This window comes from Echinops telfairi, unplaced genomic scaffold, assembly GCF_000313985.2.
Source record: "Echinops telfairi isolate 266 unplaced genomic scaffold, ASM31398v2 ScPeMD7_7424;HRSCAF=8462, whole genome shotgun sequence".
NCBI lineage: Eukaryota > Metazoa > Chordata > Mammalia > Afrosoricida > Tenrecidae > Echinops > Echinops telfairi.
In genome coordinates this window covers 30,520,403-30,535,568 of record NW_022111324.1, presented here as the reverse complement: position 1 = coordinate 30,535,568, position 15,166 = coordinate 30,520,403, and the positions used below count along the sequence as shown (strand labels likewise).

At 41.5% G+C, this 15,166-nt stretch overlaps 1 pseudogene; it reads right to left on the bottom strand.

Annotated features, from left to right (window-relative positions):
• LOC101644046 overlaps positions 1 to 12,038 on the bottom strand; it is a 177,457-nt pseudogene extending 165,419 nt beyond the window's left edge.
• Between the last annotated feature and the right edge of the window lie 3,128 nt (positions 12,039 to 15,166).

Genomic DNA, 15,166 nt, shown 5'->3' with positions numbered 1-15,166 from the left:
TGAAATTATGCCCAGGTCTGAGGCATGAATGCTCAAACCATTAGGAGGTGGATCTCCACTGTCAGAGGAAGGGGATTATATCCATCTGGGTTCATATCACTTGTGTTAGACATGGTTCTCTAGAGAGACAAAACCAGATTGCTAATAATTTTATATATATTGATACAGATAGATATATAACATAAGAAATAAACAGTTAATTAAATTATAAAGCAGTACAAATGGCTCAGTGCATCTCACTCCTGTGAGACAGTTGTGAGACACTGGCAGTCCTTCAAGTCTTGAGGGCCACCGAGTAGTCTGTAGAGCAATCCAGGCTATCTGGGCACAGGCAGCAAACATCAAGACAGGTCACCAACAGTCAGCCAGATGACAGGGTCTGACATTCCCTAGCTCAAGAGATGTAAATTCCAATTGTGTGGCGAAGCAGTTCTTGAAGGAACCTCAAATTAGAGCAACAAAGTCCATGGGTTAGGTATCCCACAGGTAGTGTAGCTTGCAAATGTAGGTACAGAACAAGCAAGGCAGCCGCACACTGGTCTGATGATCAAAGAGCAAGAGATAAGAAAGGCAAGGCTCGCAAAGCCATTTATCACTCCATGCTTCAATTAATCCTATATGTGTTTATCGGCCAAGCTGGCACAATAAACTAACTACCTCAATCCACACATTGCCAACTTGGCACCTGTACACAATTCTTTAGCCATATATAATTATATAATTTCCAGACATTAATGAAATCACATGTACTTATCATCAATCATCTATCATACATATAAATGAAAATACATTGAGTCCAATTGTGTCTGATATATCATACATGAACAAAGGAAAGATATGCAATAAGCACACAAAAGAAAATACACTGAGAATTACAAACCTCGCTTTTGCAATTGATCATGTGGTCGTAACTGATAAGTAGAACTACCTTCTTCTACAACCCATTCTGTATTATCTTTGCCCTCAGCAAGCACCTCAGCTGGCTGTGGCTTTTTGCCTGGTGGGGTGACCCAGACCTTCATTCCTGAGGGGTTTGGCTCATGATAAGTCCTGTCAGGATTGGGTTGCTGTACTTTACCATTTACTTTAATCACAGGGCATGGTAGCACTAAGAGTTTGCTTATGGGATCTTCTGGATTCCAGACATATTCTTCTTTACCTCCATTATGTAACACCAGTCCAATTTCTCCTTGGTAATCAGGATCAGTCACACCACTCAGTACAGTGACACCCTTCCTGACCTGTTGATCCAAAGGCATAAGAAGCCCAAAGTGGCCAGGGGGCATTCTCAGCTGCCAGTTCAGTGGAATCCGGGCTGTGTTTCCAGGTGGGAGAGTTCCTTCCTTAGGGACCAGAACCTCCAGGCCTGAGGAGCACAGGGTTGCTGGGACAGAAAGCAAAAATGCTGCAAGTGGATCACTAGGAGTAACAGTGAGTAGTACCACTGCAGCTTCCATCCCTTGGTTCCTGGACCCATGAATTCTGGCTATTGGAGACACAGCACCATATATTGGCTGCTGGTTTATAGCATATACAGCTTCCTGGAGAACATTGCCCCAGCCCCGCAAATTGTTACCACCTAGTTGACGGCGTAATTGTGTCTTTAGGAGCCCATTCCATCGCTCTATCAAGCCAGCAATTTCAGGATGATGAGGAACATGATACGACCAGTGGATTCCATGGGAATGGGCCCATTGCCGCACTGCATTTGCTGTGAAGTGAGTTCCTTGATCTGAAGCAATGCTATGGGGGATGCCATGCCGGTGGATGAGGCATTCTGTAAGTCCACGAATGGTAGTTTTGGCAGAAGCATTGTATGCAGGGAAGGCAAATCCATATCCAGAGTAGGTGTCTATTCCAGTAAGAAAAAAACACTGTCCCCTCCATGATGTAGGTGGTCCTAGGTTATCAACCTGCCACCAAGTTGCTGGTTGATCTCCCTGAGGAATGGTCCCATGTCTTGGACTTAATGTTGGTTTCTGCTGCTGGCAAAAGGGGCACTAAGAAGTGGCAGTGGCCAAGTCAGCCTTGGTGAGTGGAAGTCCATGTTGCTGCACATATGCATAACCTCCATCCCTGCCACTATGTCCACTTTGTTCATGTGCCCACTGGGCGATAACAGGAGTGGCAGAGGAAAGAGAAGGACCAGTCTCCACAGTATGTGTCATCTTATCCACTTACCTCCTCTTCAGAGGTAACACTTTGGTGAGCGTTCACGTGAGATACAATTACCTTTACTTTCTTGGCCTATTCAGAGAGGTCTATTCACATACCTCTTCCCCGCACCTCCTTGTCAGCAATTGTCCAATCATGTTCCTTCCAATTCCCTGACCATCCAGCCAAGCCAATAACCACAGCCCATGAATCAGTATCCAGTTTCACATTTGGCCATTTTTCCTTATATACAAACTGAACATCCAGGTGCACTGCTCAAAGTTCTGCCCATTGGGAAGATTTCCCTTCTCCAATGTCCTTTAGGGAGATCCCAGAAAGGGACTGTAGTGCTACAGTTGTTCACTTACGAGTGGCACCTGCGTATCATGCAGAGTCATCCGTAAACCAAGCATGACTTTTTGGTCTTCAGTTAAAGCATGGTTAGGAACTCCCAGGAGGCTATAGGTGCAGACTGGGAGAAAGAAGGTAATGTGACAGAAGTGGTGACTGTGGGCATTTGGGCCACTTCTTCATGCAGCTTACTTGTCCCTTCAGGTCCTGCTTTGACCCGATCTCGTATATACCACTTCCATTTAACAACGGAGTGTTGCTGCATACGTCTAACTTCATGATTCTGTGGGTCAGACAACATTCAGTTCATAATGGGTAGTTCAGACCTCATGGTGACTTGGTGGCCCATGATGAGGTGCTCAGTCTCCACCAAAGCCCAGTAATAACAGGCCAACAGCTGTTTTTCAAAAGGGGAGTAGTTGTCTGCAGAGGATGGTAAGGACTTTACTCCAAAATCCCAATGTCTACGCTGTGATTCACCAATAGAGGTCTGCCAAAGACTCCACGCTGCATCTCTATCTACAACTGACACCTCTAGCACCATCGGGTCAGCTGGATCATATGGTCCCAGTGGCAAAGCAGCTTGCACGGCAGCCTGAACCTGTTGCAGAGTCTTTTCTTATTCTGGGCCCCACTCAAAATTGGAGGCTTTTCATGTCACTTGATAAATAGGTCAAAGTAGAACACCCAAGTGAGGGATATGCTGCTTCTAATATCTGAAGAGGCCCACTAGGCATTTAGCTTCCTTTTTAGTCATTGGGGTGGGTGGGGGTGGGTGGGGGTGAGGGACAAGTGCAATAGCTTATGTTTCACTTTAGGAGGAATATCTTGACATGCCCACACCACTGGACCCCTAGAAATTTTACTGAGGTGGAGGGTACCCGAATCTTTGTTGGGTTAATTTCCCAAATTCTTGTGTGCAGATATTGAACCAATGAATCTAGAGTCTTTGATACATCCTCCTTAGTGGGTCCAATCAGCATAATGTCATCAATATAATGGACCAGTGTGACATTTTCTGGAATAGATAGGTGATCAAGATCCCTTCAGACTAAATTATGGCACAGGGCAGAAGAGTTGATGTACCCCTGGGGGAGAGTTGTGAAAGTATATTGTTGCCCCTGCCAGGTGAAGGCAAATTTCTTCTGGTGGTCCTTAGAGACTGGTATTGAGAAGAAGGCATTAGCCAGTTCAATAGCTGCATACCAAGTACCAGGAGAAGTATTAATTTGCTCAAACAATGAAATCACATCTGGAACGGCAGCTGAAATTGGAGTCACCTGGTTAAATTTTCAATAATCCACTGTCATTCTCTAGAATCCATCTGTCTTCTTTACAGGCCAAATAGGTGAGTGAAATGGGGAGGTGGTAGGAATCACCCCCCACCCCCCTGCATCTTTCAAGTCTTTGATGGTGGCACTGATCTCTGAAATCCCTCCAGGAATGCGGTAGTGCTTTTGATTTTCTATTTTTCTAGGCAATGGCAGTTCTAATGGTGTCCACTTGCCCTTTCCTACCATGATAGCTCTTATTCCATATTTCAGGGATCCAATATGGGGGTTCTGCCAGTTACTAAGTATGTCTATTCCAATGATGCATTCTGGAACTGGGGAAATAATCACAGGATGGGTCTGGGGGCCCACTGGACCCAAAGCGTACCTGAGCTAAAACTCCATTGATAACTTGACCTCCATAAGCCCCCACTCTGACTGGTAGGCCTTCAAAACACTTTGGGTCTCCTGGAACTAGTGTCAGTTCTGAGCCAGTGTTCAGTAATCCCTGAAAAGTTTGATTATTTCCTTTCCCCCAATGAACAGTCACTCTTGTGAAAGGTCGCCGGTCCCTTTGGGGAAGGCTAGATGAAAGACTAACTGTATAGACTTTTGTTGATGTATCAGGGTCCTCCTTCAAAGAGACACAGCTTTTCCCTCATTCAAAGGTTGTGTGTCCGTAAACTGGCTCAGGTCTGGGAATTGATTGAGCGATCATGACGGTCTATTCTGCTGTTCACCTGTTCTACCATTCTTCTGCCTGTTTAGATCACATAAATATTTAGTAGGTTTCCTATCTATTTCATTCCTATGGACAACGTGGCTAAGTAGCCAATGCCATAATTCCACATGAGACAGGTTGCTTTGATTATTATGGAAAGCTTCTTGTCTATTATAACCATGCCCACCCTGTCTCTGTTGATTCAGTGCTGACACCTGCCCTCTACCATCACGGGAACCAATCAGCCCCATTGTGGGCAAATGTCGGAGTTCGCTTAGGGCAGTGCCCACTGTTAATCCTGGTGCACAGAAAATAGCAATTACAGGAGTCTTAAGAGATGCTGTGGCCCACTTCACAAATGTGTTCCTTATGGCTGTGGTGAAAGGTATGTCCTCAGGACACCCCCTTTTTGGGTCTATGGGAATATCCTCATAGATCCATTCCAACATACCAGTTTCTCTAAGCTTTTGGATGCCTTCCTCTACAGTGTACCAAGGTAGGTCAGGTACTTCAAGTTGGTCCAATCTAGGCCATCTGGCAGTCCATGCTTCAGCGAACCAACCAAATAAAGAATTAGAACCTCTCTTAGCCTCTCTCACAGAGACACTAAAAGAATAGTCTGTGCTTAGGGGTCCCATATGCAGAAACTCAGATCAGTCTAATATTACATTTTGTGCACCAGTATCCCACACCCTTAGTAACCATTCCCAGGGATATTCCCCAGGCTTCTGCTTGTACGTATTTGAAAACTAGAGCAGATCTTTATGAGTATAGCGCGCTTCTTCTTGGGTAATCATCTCAACCTCACCCTTAGGAACTTTCTGAGACTCACCCTGTTTCCCCCAAAATAAGACAGTCTTATATTAATTTTTGCTCCCAAAGATGTGCTAGGTCTTATTTTCAGGGGATATCTTATTTTTCCATGAAGAAGAATACCGTACACTTTTATTGTTTATTAATTTAAAAGACCTCACACTTCCTGTCTGCTCCACCTGTGCTGTGGCCAACAGTGAGCTGTGTGGCGGTGCCTGTTGCTACGGTCCAGAGTTATGCTAGCTTCGGGGGCCTTATTTTAGGGGAGGTCTTACTGGGTGGGGGGTTGCCTTATATTTTGATGAAAGAAAAAATGTAAGTAGGTCTCATTTTCGGGGGATGTCTTACTTTCGGGGAAACGGCAATTTTAGTGACAGGTCTAGTGGATATAATGGGTGGTGAGGGTATTTCCTAGGTGCTCTAAGCAATATCTTGTAAGGCATCTCCCTCAGGCAATGCTACTGATGCAGCCCCACCTGGCATATCAACTTGAACAGTTTGGCTAATCTGCTCAGGTGTGGATTGTTTTACTGATAGTGAATTAACACTTTCAGCTGGGAGGGGTGGATCTATTGACTGAGGTGGGTCAATTGTTCCTAGGGGCTCAGTATTCTCCTCTTCTGGATCATCAGCCCATATGTTCTCATCCCATGTTTCAGGGTCCCATCTTTTCCCGATCAATGCCCTCACTTTGCTATCATACACTGCTCTAGATCTGCAATTCAGCTGATGTTGTAATTCAGCCACTCGCATAATGAGACTCTGGACCTGGTTCTAAGCACTATCAGCTCTATTACTAGAGGACAGAAGGCTCTCCTTTGTAGCACAGATGGAAACTTTCAAATCTGTTAGTCTGTACCTGAGGTGTGTTTCTGAGGCTCTGAGATCATCCCTCTCCTTAATCACACTTTCCATTGTAAGAAGGACCAGCCAACCAGCTTCTCTATACTTGTCATCCTCACAAAACTCCTGGAAAATATCAAAGATACGATCACTCAGAGCCTCTCCTTTAACCAGCACCTCATCTATCGGTGGTGCTACTGTAGGTATTAGCTTTGCTATTTCACACCATGGATTTGTAAGAGTAGCAGACTGATCCATGCTTTGGGGCATTGAAGTAGCATTATTTGTGCTAAGACTAATCAGGCTGGAGAGTCAGTTTAAGAATCCCATATTTAGGATTTTATTTCTCTAGAAGCCCTCCTGGTACCAAAATGTGTTAGACAGGGTTCTCTAGACAGACAAAACTAGATTGCTAATAATTTTATATATATTGATACAGATAGAGAGATATATAACGTAAGTAATAAATAGTTAATTGAATTAGAAAGCAGTACAAACGTCTCAGTGTAACTCACTCCTGGGAGACAGTTGTGAGACACTGGAAGACCTTCAAGTCGTGAAGGCCGCCTGGTAGTCCTCTGTAGAGCAATTCAGGCTATCTGGGCACAGGCAGCAAGCAGCAAAGCAGGTCACCAACAGTTAGCCAGATGACAGGCTCTGACAGTCCCCAGCTCAAGAGATGTAAATTCCAATTGTGTGGTGAAGCAGTTCTTGAAGGAACCTCAAATTAGAGCTACACAGTCCACGGGTTAGGTGTCCCACAGGTAGCGTAGCTTGCAAATTGAGGCACATAACAAGCAAAGCAGCCGCACACTGGTCTGATGATCAAAGAGCAAGAGACAAGAAAGGTCTCTCCACCCTTCAATTGATCCCACATGTGTTTATTGGCCATGTTGGCACAATAAACTACTACCTCATCACTCCAGTCCTTTGAGGCCCTTGTTAACTCATTATCACCTGGTTCTTCTCCCCATGCTGTTTGTTTCACAACCTAATAGGGTCCAAACATCACCTTATCTTTCCTTCTCTTGATCTTTCCACCCGCCATCAAGAACTTTACCCAATCTCCCTGCATTCCCCTTTCCTTGGCTTATCTAAATGTTTAGCTTCCCTTTGACCTGTCAAGATCGAGTGTCCTTATTCTTGTTGCTGTTACAACTGCTACTGTTTATCTCACACCCTGATTATCCCCAGAACAAAGCAGAAGAGCTGGCTTTCTTGTTCTCCCTGACTCTTTCCCAGGAAATTGTCCTCAAATCCTTGTTGCTTTGAAGCTCATACTCTTCAACTACATCATGCTTCTTTCTTGTCCCTGTCAATTCCCATTATTTATTGGTCAATCCACTTTTTTTTCCCAGCTCCTTCCTCATCATGTTCCTCTCTGCTTCAACTCTTGCCATGGCCCTACTTCACATTCATGGAGTCTCTTGGTGATGCAAACAGATAATATACTTGGTAACTATCCCAAAGGCTGTTCATTCAAGTCCAACAAGGCCCCTCAGAAGAAAGGCCTGGAGATCTCCTTTTTGAAAAAAAAAAAAGAAAAGTAATTGAAAACTTTATGGAACAATTATGTTCTGTCACACAAGTCAGAATTGATAGCAACTGGTTTGGTTTAACATTTGCATTAGTTGATTTTTGGTTTTGTTTTATATTCAAGGCTGTAACAAATTAATTAAAGTTTACTGGCTTAAATTTAAAAAAGAAAGAAACCCCATAAGAAATAGGGCAAGGGAAATAGGCTGTAATGAAAGGAGTATTTGCAGATATCTGTTGTTGATGGTATCAAGTCAGTTCAAGCTCATAGTGACCTTATGCAAAATAGAACAAAGCACTGCCCAGTCCTGAGCCATTCTCAAAATTGTTTTATTTGATCCCATTGTTGCAGATACTGTGCCAGTCAATCTCATTGAGGAGCTTCCTAGATGTCAGGGAGGGTTAAAAACAAGTAGAAAAGCATTAAAGTAGAATACCATTAGGCGCCCTAGGCAAGTGTCCAGGAGAGGTAGCAGTGATAGAAGAACTCAAAAGAGAAGAATTTTAAGGTTCTTCTAGGAGGAATATAATTTCAGAATTTAGCAATTTCCCAAAGATGTGGCCGAAACATGTGGGTAGATAGAGAGTCCCTGAGTTATCTTTGGCATATTTTAAACCTAATTTCCCTAGCGTTCCTTTAGGTAGGACCTAACTGGACTTGCAGCACAGAGAACAGAGAAGAATAGATACAGAACGAGTATGAGGATGGGGAGGGGAAGAAAACACAGAAAATGAAGAAAAGATCAGTCATTAGGACTTCTTTCCGTAGATTAACACATAAAAGAGTTCCTCTCAGAAAGTGGCTTTCTTAGCCTGCCCACCACGAGGTCAGCAGATGCTCCACGAGAGAAGGATTAAGCTCTCTTCTCCCACAGAGACTTACCTTCAGACCACCCTAAAGAACAGTTCTGCTCTGCCCTGGATAGACGAGCATCAGAATGAATTTGATGGCAGTCATTTTTTGAGGTTCCAGAGGCAGAAAACGTATAGTTTGTCTGCTTTATCTTCTCTTTTTAAATTTTCCTCTTTCGTGAGTTCTAAGATCAAATTAGTCTGGTTTTGTTACTACTATGAATTTAATTATGTTATATCCACCAATATAGACTTGGTATACACTAAATGTTTGATTTACTAAATAAAATGGAAATCTATATTATATGGATTTGTAATGAATTCATGCATGTTTAATAGCATAGATATTTAAGCACAGTGTTAATTTAAAATCATAGATGTTTGCGCATGCAGTTTATGGAATGAATATGGTGTGGTAATATTTTACATTGAGCTCTCTTTCTCCATATTCAGATTAAACATCAATTTATTTTGCTCTGGTTGAATTACTTTTAAGAATGTGTTATTCTACTATTGTTATTAAGAAAATCTACCCCACACCCAGAAAAACTCAGTGGTATAAAGAAAGCATAGTTCATCTTCTCTCATAATCCTCTGAGATATTCATTTTGAAGAACCTTCATCCAGCTTTACTGAAGTCACTTGGCAACAGTGCAGTTATTTGATGGCCAAACTGGGATGGAAGTTCTCAAGATGATTGTAGTACTTGATGCAAATTTGGGTGCCCCTATTCTCCTCTGAAGTTTTTCTCATTCCAAAATAGAGCAGATTAGTGTAACAACTGGCATGCTGGCCTTAATTTGCAAGAGAGTGAAAAGATTTAGCCTGAACAGTCATTTATGGTCCAATTTCCAACACTGTATTGATCACAGCAAGTCATACAGCCACTCCAGTCTCTGTCTGAAGAAATAGAGACTCACTATCATGGTTTATTTCAATTCACAGTGAGCCTATATAGGGTTTCTAACATAGTAAATCTTTACAGGACCAGATAGATTCACCTTTCTCCCCATAGCAACAGGTGGGTTTGAACTGTTGACCTTGTGGTTAAAAGCCCAACATTCACAGCACAGCACCACCAAGACTCCTTAGATAGATCTATGTCTTATATGAGAAGCAGGCCATGGGTCGTTCTTTGGTGAAAGAACAGTGGCTATTTAAATGTTGCTGTTTTGTGCTCTCAGGTCACTTCTGATGTTTGCGAAGAACCAGTGCGTGGTCCTGCGCTATTCTCACGAATGTTCTCCTGCTTGAATGCACGGTTGCATCCTCTGGGTCAGTCCATTGCATCCAGGGTCTTCCTCTTTCTCACAATTTAAATAGTACCCAGTATTTGGAGACTTTAACTAGTGAGGTCCCTACTTCTAAAGCAGATATCTCACTGGGACCTAATAATCTTTTGCTGCAGCTACTTCTTCCTATATTTATACTTCTATAAAAGGTTCTGACTCCTGGAACTATAAGCCAAGACACTCAGAACAACTCTGTGCTATACCCAGGTGACTAGTTAAACCATTGCCATGGGGGAGGCTACTAATGTAGACATTCTTAATTATACGATTTTCAGTGAAGTAAATTTACAATATGAGCAGGGTAGAGAGACGTCCTGAAATTGTATCCAGTAACCAATGGAGAAGGGAAAGGTGTCTAGAGAAAAAGGAATGAAGAGATAGGAATCTAGATATGGAGCAGAATAAAAACAAACAAAAAATTTGAAACAAGTCCACACTTCAACACAAAATATATTAAGTGATATAGACAAGAAAAAGGAAAAGAGGATGATTGTGTTTTGTATCTTTACAGCATAAACTCTGAACCTTTCACATCTGCCTCAATTGCAACAAAAGCAAACCTGCACGATCTTAATGCGCTCTAGTGCTCCAGGAACAGTTATGTCTGAGGTGCCACTAAATGTCACAAGGCACTCCTATGACCTTAGACATGTTATAACATAGGAGAGGACAAGCAAGTACGACTCACCTGAGCCATGTGAACTCTTGCTTTGACTAAATTCTCATGATCATAGCATCCATAGCGCTCATATCTAAACCAGAAAAACAAACTTAATGACAGCAAGTCAATGCCAATGCATAGCAACCCTCTAGTGTAGGATAGAACTGCCCCTGGGAGTTCCCGAGACTAACTCTTTACTGTAGCAGAAGGCCCTGTATTTCTTCCTTGTACAGATGGTGCTTTTGAATTGCTGACCTTATGGTTAGCTGTCAAATATATAACACTAAACACCACACTGTACCTAATGAGTAATACAATAAAAGAGGCTTGGTCATTTACAAATTAACTGGACCAAATGGGATCCTGGGGGCCTTCTTTTCCCCCACCCCCTAAGTGATATAAAATAGTTAATATAACCCAAGGTATATTAAAATAAGGGCTTTAGGGAATAGATCCCAAAATCTATTTGGAAAAGGATATTGTTTCCACTGATTCTCCATTTAATAACCCAATTTAGTTTGTTCTTCAACTGTAAAAAAATGAAAGACACCTAATTGTGAACCACTGTAGCCTTAATCTTTTTGTCCCACTTATTAAAGTTCCCATATCCAATATTATTGGACTTTGAAATTACTGACTCCATCTAATCAGCAGCTGGTAAATATTTTGTTGTTATTGGTTTGGCTAGTGTTCTGCTTAGTGCTTATTTCAACAGTTTTGTGGCAGGAGTGTGCTCCCTGTGGAGACCCAACAGCCTGGCCATTTCATACAGTTTTTACAGACCAGCTCCTTAGTGCTTTTAAGTTTATCCAGAAAAATAAATGTAGTATTGCACTAATGCCATCTTTGTCTGTGAAATGCATTCAATACACTTGCTTGGGACACGAAAAGAAACTCACCAAGGTGGATGAGTCATTGCATAATGGGAGACCCATTAATTCAGGTACATTCCTAAAAATTATTTAGTAAACCAAGGAGTACTCCATCCCTAACAGTGTGAACAAGCACTTTTGCACTCTCTGTAATATTCCCACACACATTCTATAGCGAATCCTTCACCTGGGCACCCCCATCTCGTGCATTTAGGAGTTTCTGAAAAAACTCATGAGAAGTCTGGAAAGCTCCAGGGGTCTCTGAAAAACTCATGATGGCAATATGTTAGCCTTGGATCTTGATGTACAAAATTGTTCTCCTTGGGCAAAGGCAATCAGATGCAGCTAGATGTATCATTAGAGCAACCATCGTTGCCCTCATAATGAGCTGTCGTGTAAATATATTCAGTCTCTTACAAGTTTTGTGTCCCAATACCCAAGACCCAGTACTAAGCCTTGAATTTCAATACTCCACTGCCCATTATGTCAGGGCAAGACCCTGCAAGCTCAATAAGATCACCAAGGCGACCTTGTTAAAGGATGGAACCAAACTGAAACCTCTGTCATAACTTACCTGCAGGAACCAGTAGCCTCCCCTGTCCTTAGTCCCTTTCCAGATCCAAAAACATGAGAGATAATCACCTCTTCTCTCGACCTTTTTACTACCTGCATAGTCTCTTGAATGAAGGACAATGGGAGCAGATATATTTTACATACAGTGTGGGCATCATCACACATGACACTTGATGAAATACACTAGAGAGCTTCTGTTTTTCTCATCCCTAAGCAGTGTATTCCTGATAAAGCATGGTTCTCAAAGGCTAGTTCTCAAAAGCTGGTATGGAAGTTGCCTTAGCAATGGATGCCCTGACCAAAGACATCCCCAAATGCATGGTTGCTCTTTTTTAATATACTCTTTAGCCTTTGCCAAGGGTCTGATCTCATGATCTGGCCAAATGGTAGCAACAATGCTTATTTGTCTTAGATTGTCTGCTTTGGGATAAAGAAGGAACTGAATTCCATGTGTTACAGACACTTGAACTATAAATCAAGGTTACATAGCCCTTTGAACTCAATAAAGCTACAATACTAAGCTTTATGAAGACATTCATTATCCCATTCAAGTTCCATAAATCATTGATATTAACCAAGGTACTCATTTTGCTTCTGACTACACTATGCTGGACTTTGTAGAAGGAATTCACCAGGATATTTACTTCCCTTAATAACCTCCATCTATCTGTCTCAGACAGTACCGAAATGACTTACTTAAGCAAATTCAAATTCAATTAAATATACAAGTTGCATTTTAGGTATGAATCATCAGGGCTGAATTGTAATATAGATATCAAGTCTAATTTTAGATGTTTGAGTTCTGACAGAACCATCACACCATCCTATCCAATCACCAAAAACTCAAGGAAGCCTCTTTTCCCTTTTTATCAACGACCTTAGAAACTGTTTCCTGCTGTGTCCATTAATCCTCCATCACAATGGAAGTAATATCACGCGTTATCCTCTCCTATGGCATTGTGGCATCATCAGTCTTGACCTGTCAACCAAGTTTGAATGAGCATTGCATTCTGCTTTGTGGTAGTTACATGATTTTGTCACTTGACTTTGAGGATATAGAAAAGTGTAGGTGTGGTATCCAATCCTTGTGTGAACAACTTTCTTATAAAGAGGGCCTTGGGAACCTCCCCTTCCCTTGGTCTTGACTCTCTCACTTGCTGGCCACCCCGGGAGCAGCCCAAACCCTGCCACGTCTCCAGTCACCTTTGATCCACACGCAGCACTGCATCTGACTGTGTGCATCTCAAGAAGGACTTATGGACTAATATGCGATTGGAGGACTGGAGTTGGACTGGATTGAGATGTTTTCTCCATGTAAAATTACTTCTTGATAGAAAGCTGTTTCTTACACACGTATAAGAGTCTCTGGGTTTGTTCCTGTAGTGAACATGGCCTAATGCATACTTCTACAAGAAAACCAAAAGACTTTGTTTCATTTTGTTTTTGTTGTCCTATATATTAGGGCAGCAATACGATATAGTATAATATAAAGACTTTACACTTAGATGAACATGAACCTGACTGCTATTTTTTTAGCTGGATAATCTGTCAGCAAACTGCTTGCTGTAGCTCAGCCTCAGCTTAGCACACATGAATAAGTTATTCCAAGATCAAAGAATCTAAGGGTGTTTGTAAATGTATGTTCATGAAAATAAGGAAAACTTTCAACTTTTTCATAAGTTTTTTCATTTTTTTTAGGTTTTGAATGCTGGTTTTTAAAATTTTTATTCATTTTATTGGGAGTTCTTACAGACCTCATAACATTCCATAGTTCAATCATATCAAGCAGTATTTTACAATTGGTACCACAATCAGCTTCAAAACATTTTCCCTCTTCTTGAATTCCTTGATATCAGCTCCCTTTTATCCCTCTCACATCCTACCCCCCAGGAACCCTTATTTTATTTTTATTTTCCCTATAATTTTTTGTCATATCTTACACAATCCAATATATCCATTCACATACAATTCTGTTGATTGATCTCGTCTAGTGTGGTTATACAGTCATCAGTGCTGTCAGCTCCCTGTTACCACCACGATCCTCTTCCTGCACCCTCAAGGAACCAGTACTCCTGTAACTGTTACTTAAGGGTTATCTATCTTGGCTCTCATGTACCAAAGTATCTTAAATTTACAAACGACATACACAAATGTAATATGATCAATACAGTAAAACAAACTAAAACCATAATAGTAAGGTGAGGAAATATTAATTCTTTCCTAAAACTTTATGCAAGAGTGTCAAAATTATATGAAGAAAAAAGTCCATAGATTTAATAATCTCATTTTCATATGGTCACCAATCTCTGGAATTTTTTTTACCTCTGACATTCATATTACCTCCTTCATTTTCTTACTTTGTCACCAAATCAAACTAATATTTTCTATGATTATTTTACAGTCTCACAACCTATAAATACATTTCTTAACTTTTAAAAATAATCTTTTTATCCAAATATTGTAATAGCAGTGTGTTAGTCTGGGTACTTTAGAGAAACAAATCCACAGAAATTCATATGTATAAGAGAGAGTTTTACATAAAGGGTGAGTACATATCAAGAAAACATCCCAACCCAGTTCTGCCTAAGTCCACAAGTCCAACATTGGCCCATATGTCCGACACCAATGCACAAAGTCCTCCTCCATCTCACAAAATACACGTAATGATGCCAACTGCAGGAGGAAAGCCAAATCAGTGAACATGTAAATGTCTCAGCACTGGCAGGCATCTCCACACTGGCTGCTCCAGCACCCAGGGCTGCATCAGGGTAGGTCCATGCGGCTTCTCCTTGGGGATGTCTTGCAGGAAGTGAGCCTTGCCAACTGAAACAGGCAACTGGCTAGGGCAGCTGCACCCTGGTCAGACCACCACAAAGCAAGAGACCCGAGAGCTAGAAAGGTGAGGCTCACTGAGTTATTTATCCTTTCACCCTTCAATTAATCCCACATGTGGTTATCAGCCAGGTCGGCACAATAAACTTTTAACTAACTCATACTGTAAAAACAAAAATATTAAGTAGATACATATTTATGTATATTTCTATATGTTTTACATAGGGTATGTATTTTTGAATATGTGCTTATATATGATGTAAATATATCTATGAATATTATAGAACATAGAATGGGCAAAGTTATTGAACCTTCTTAGTCATGAGCAAATACCTTAAGTGAATGAATAACTGGGTTTAGGAGTTCTGGACAATTTTCACAGGGGACACTGATGT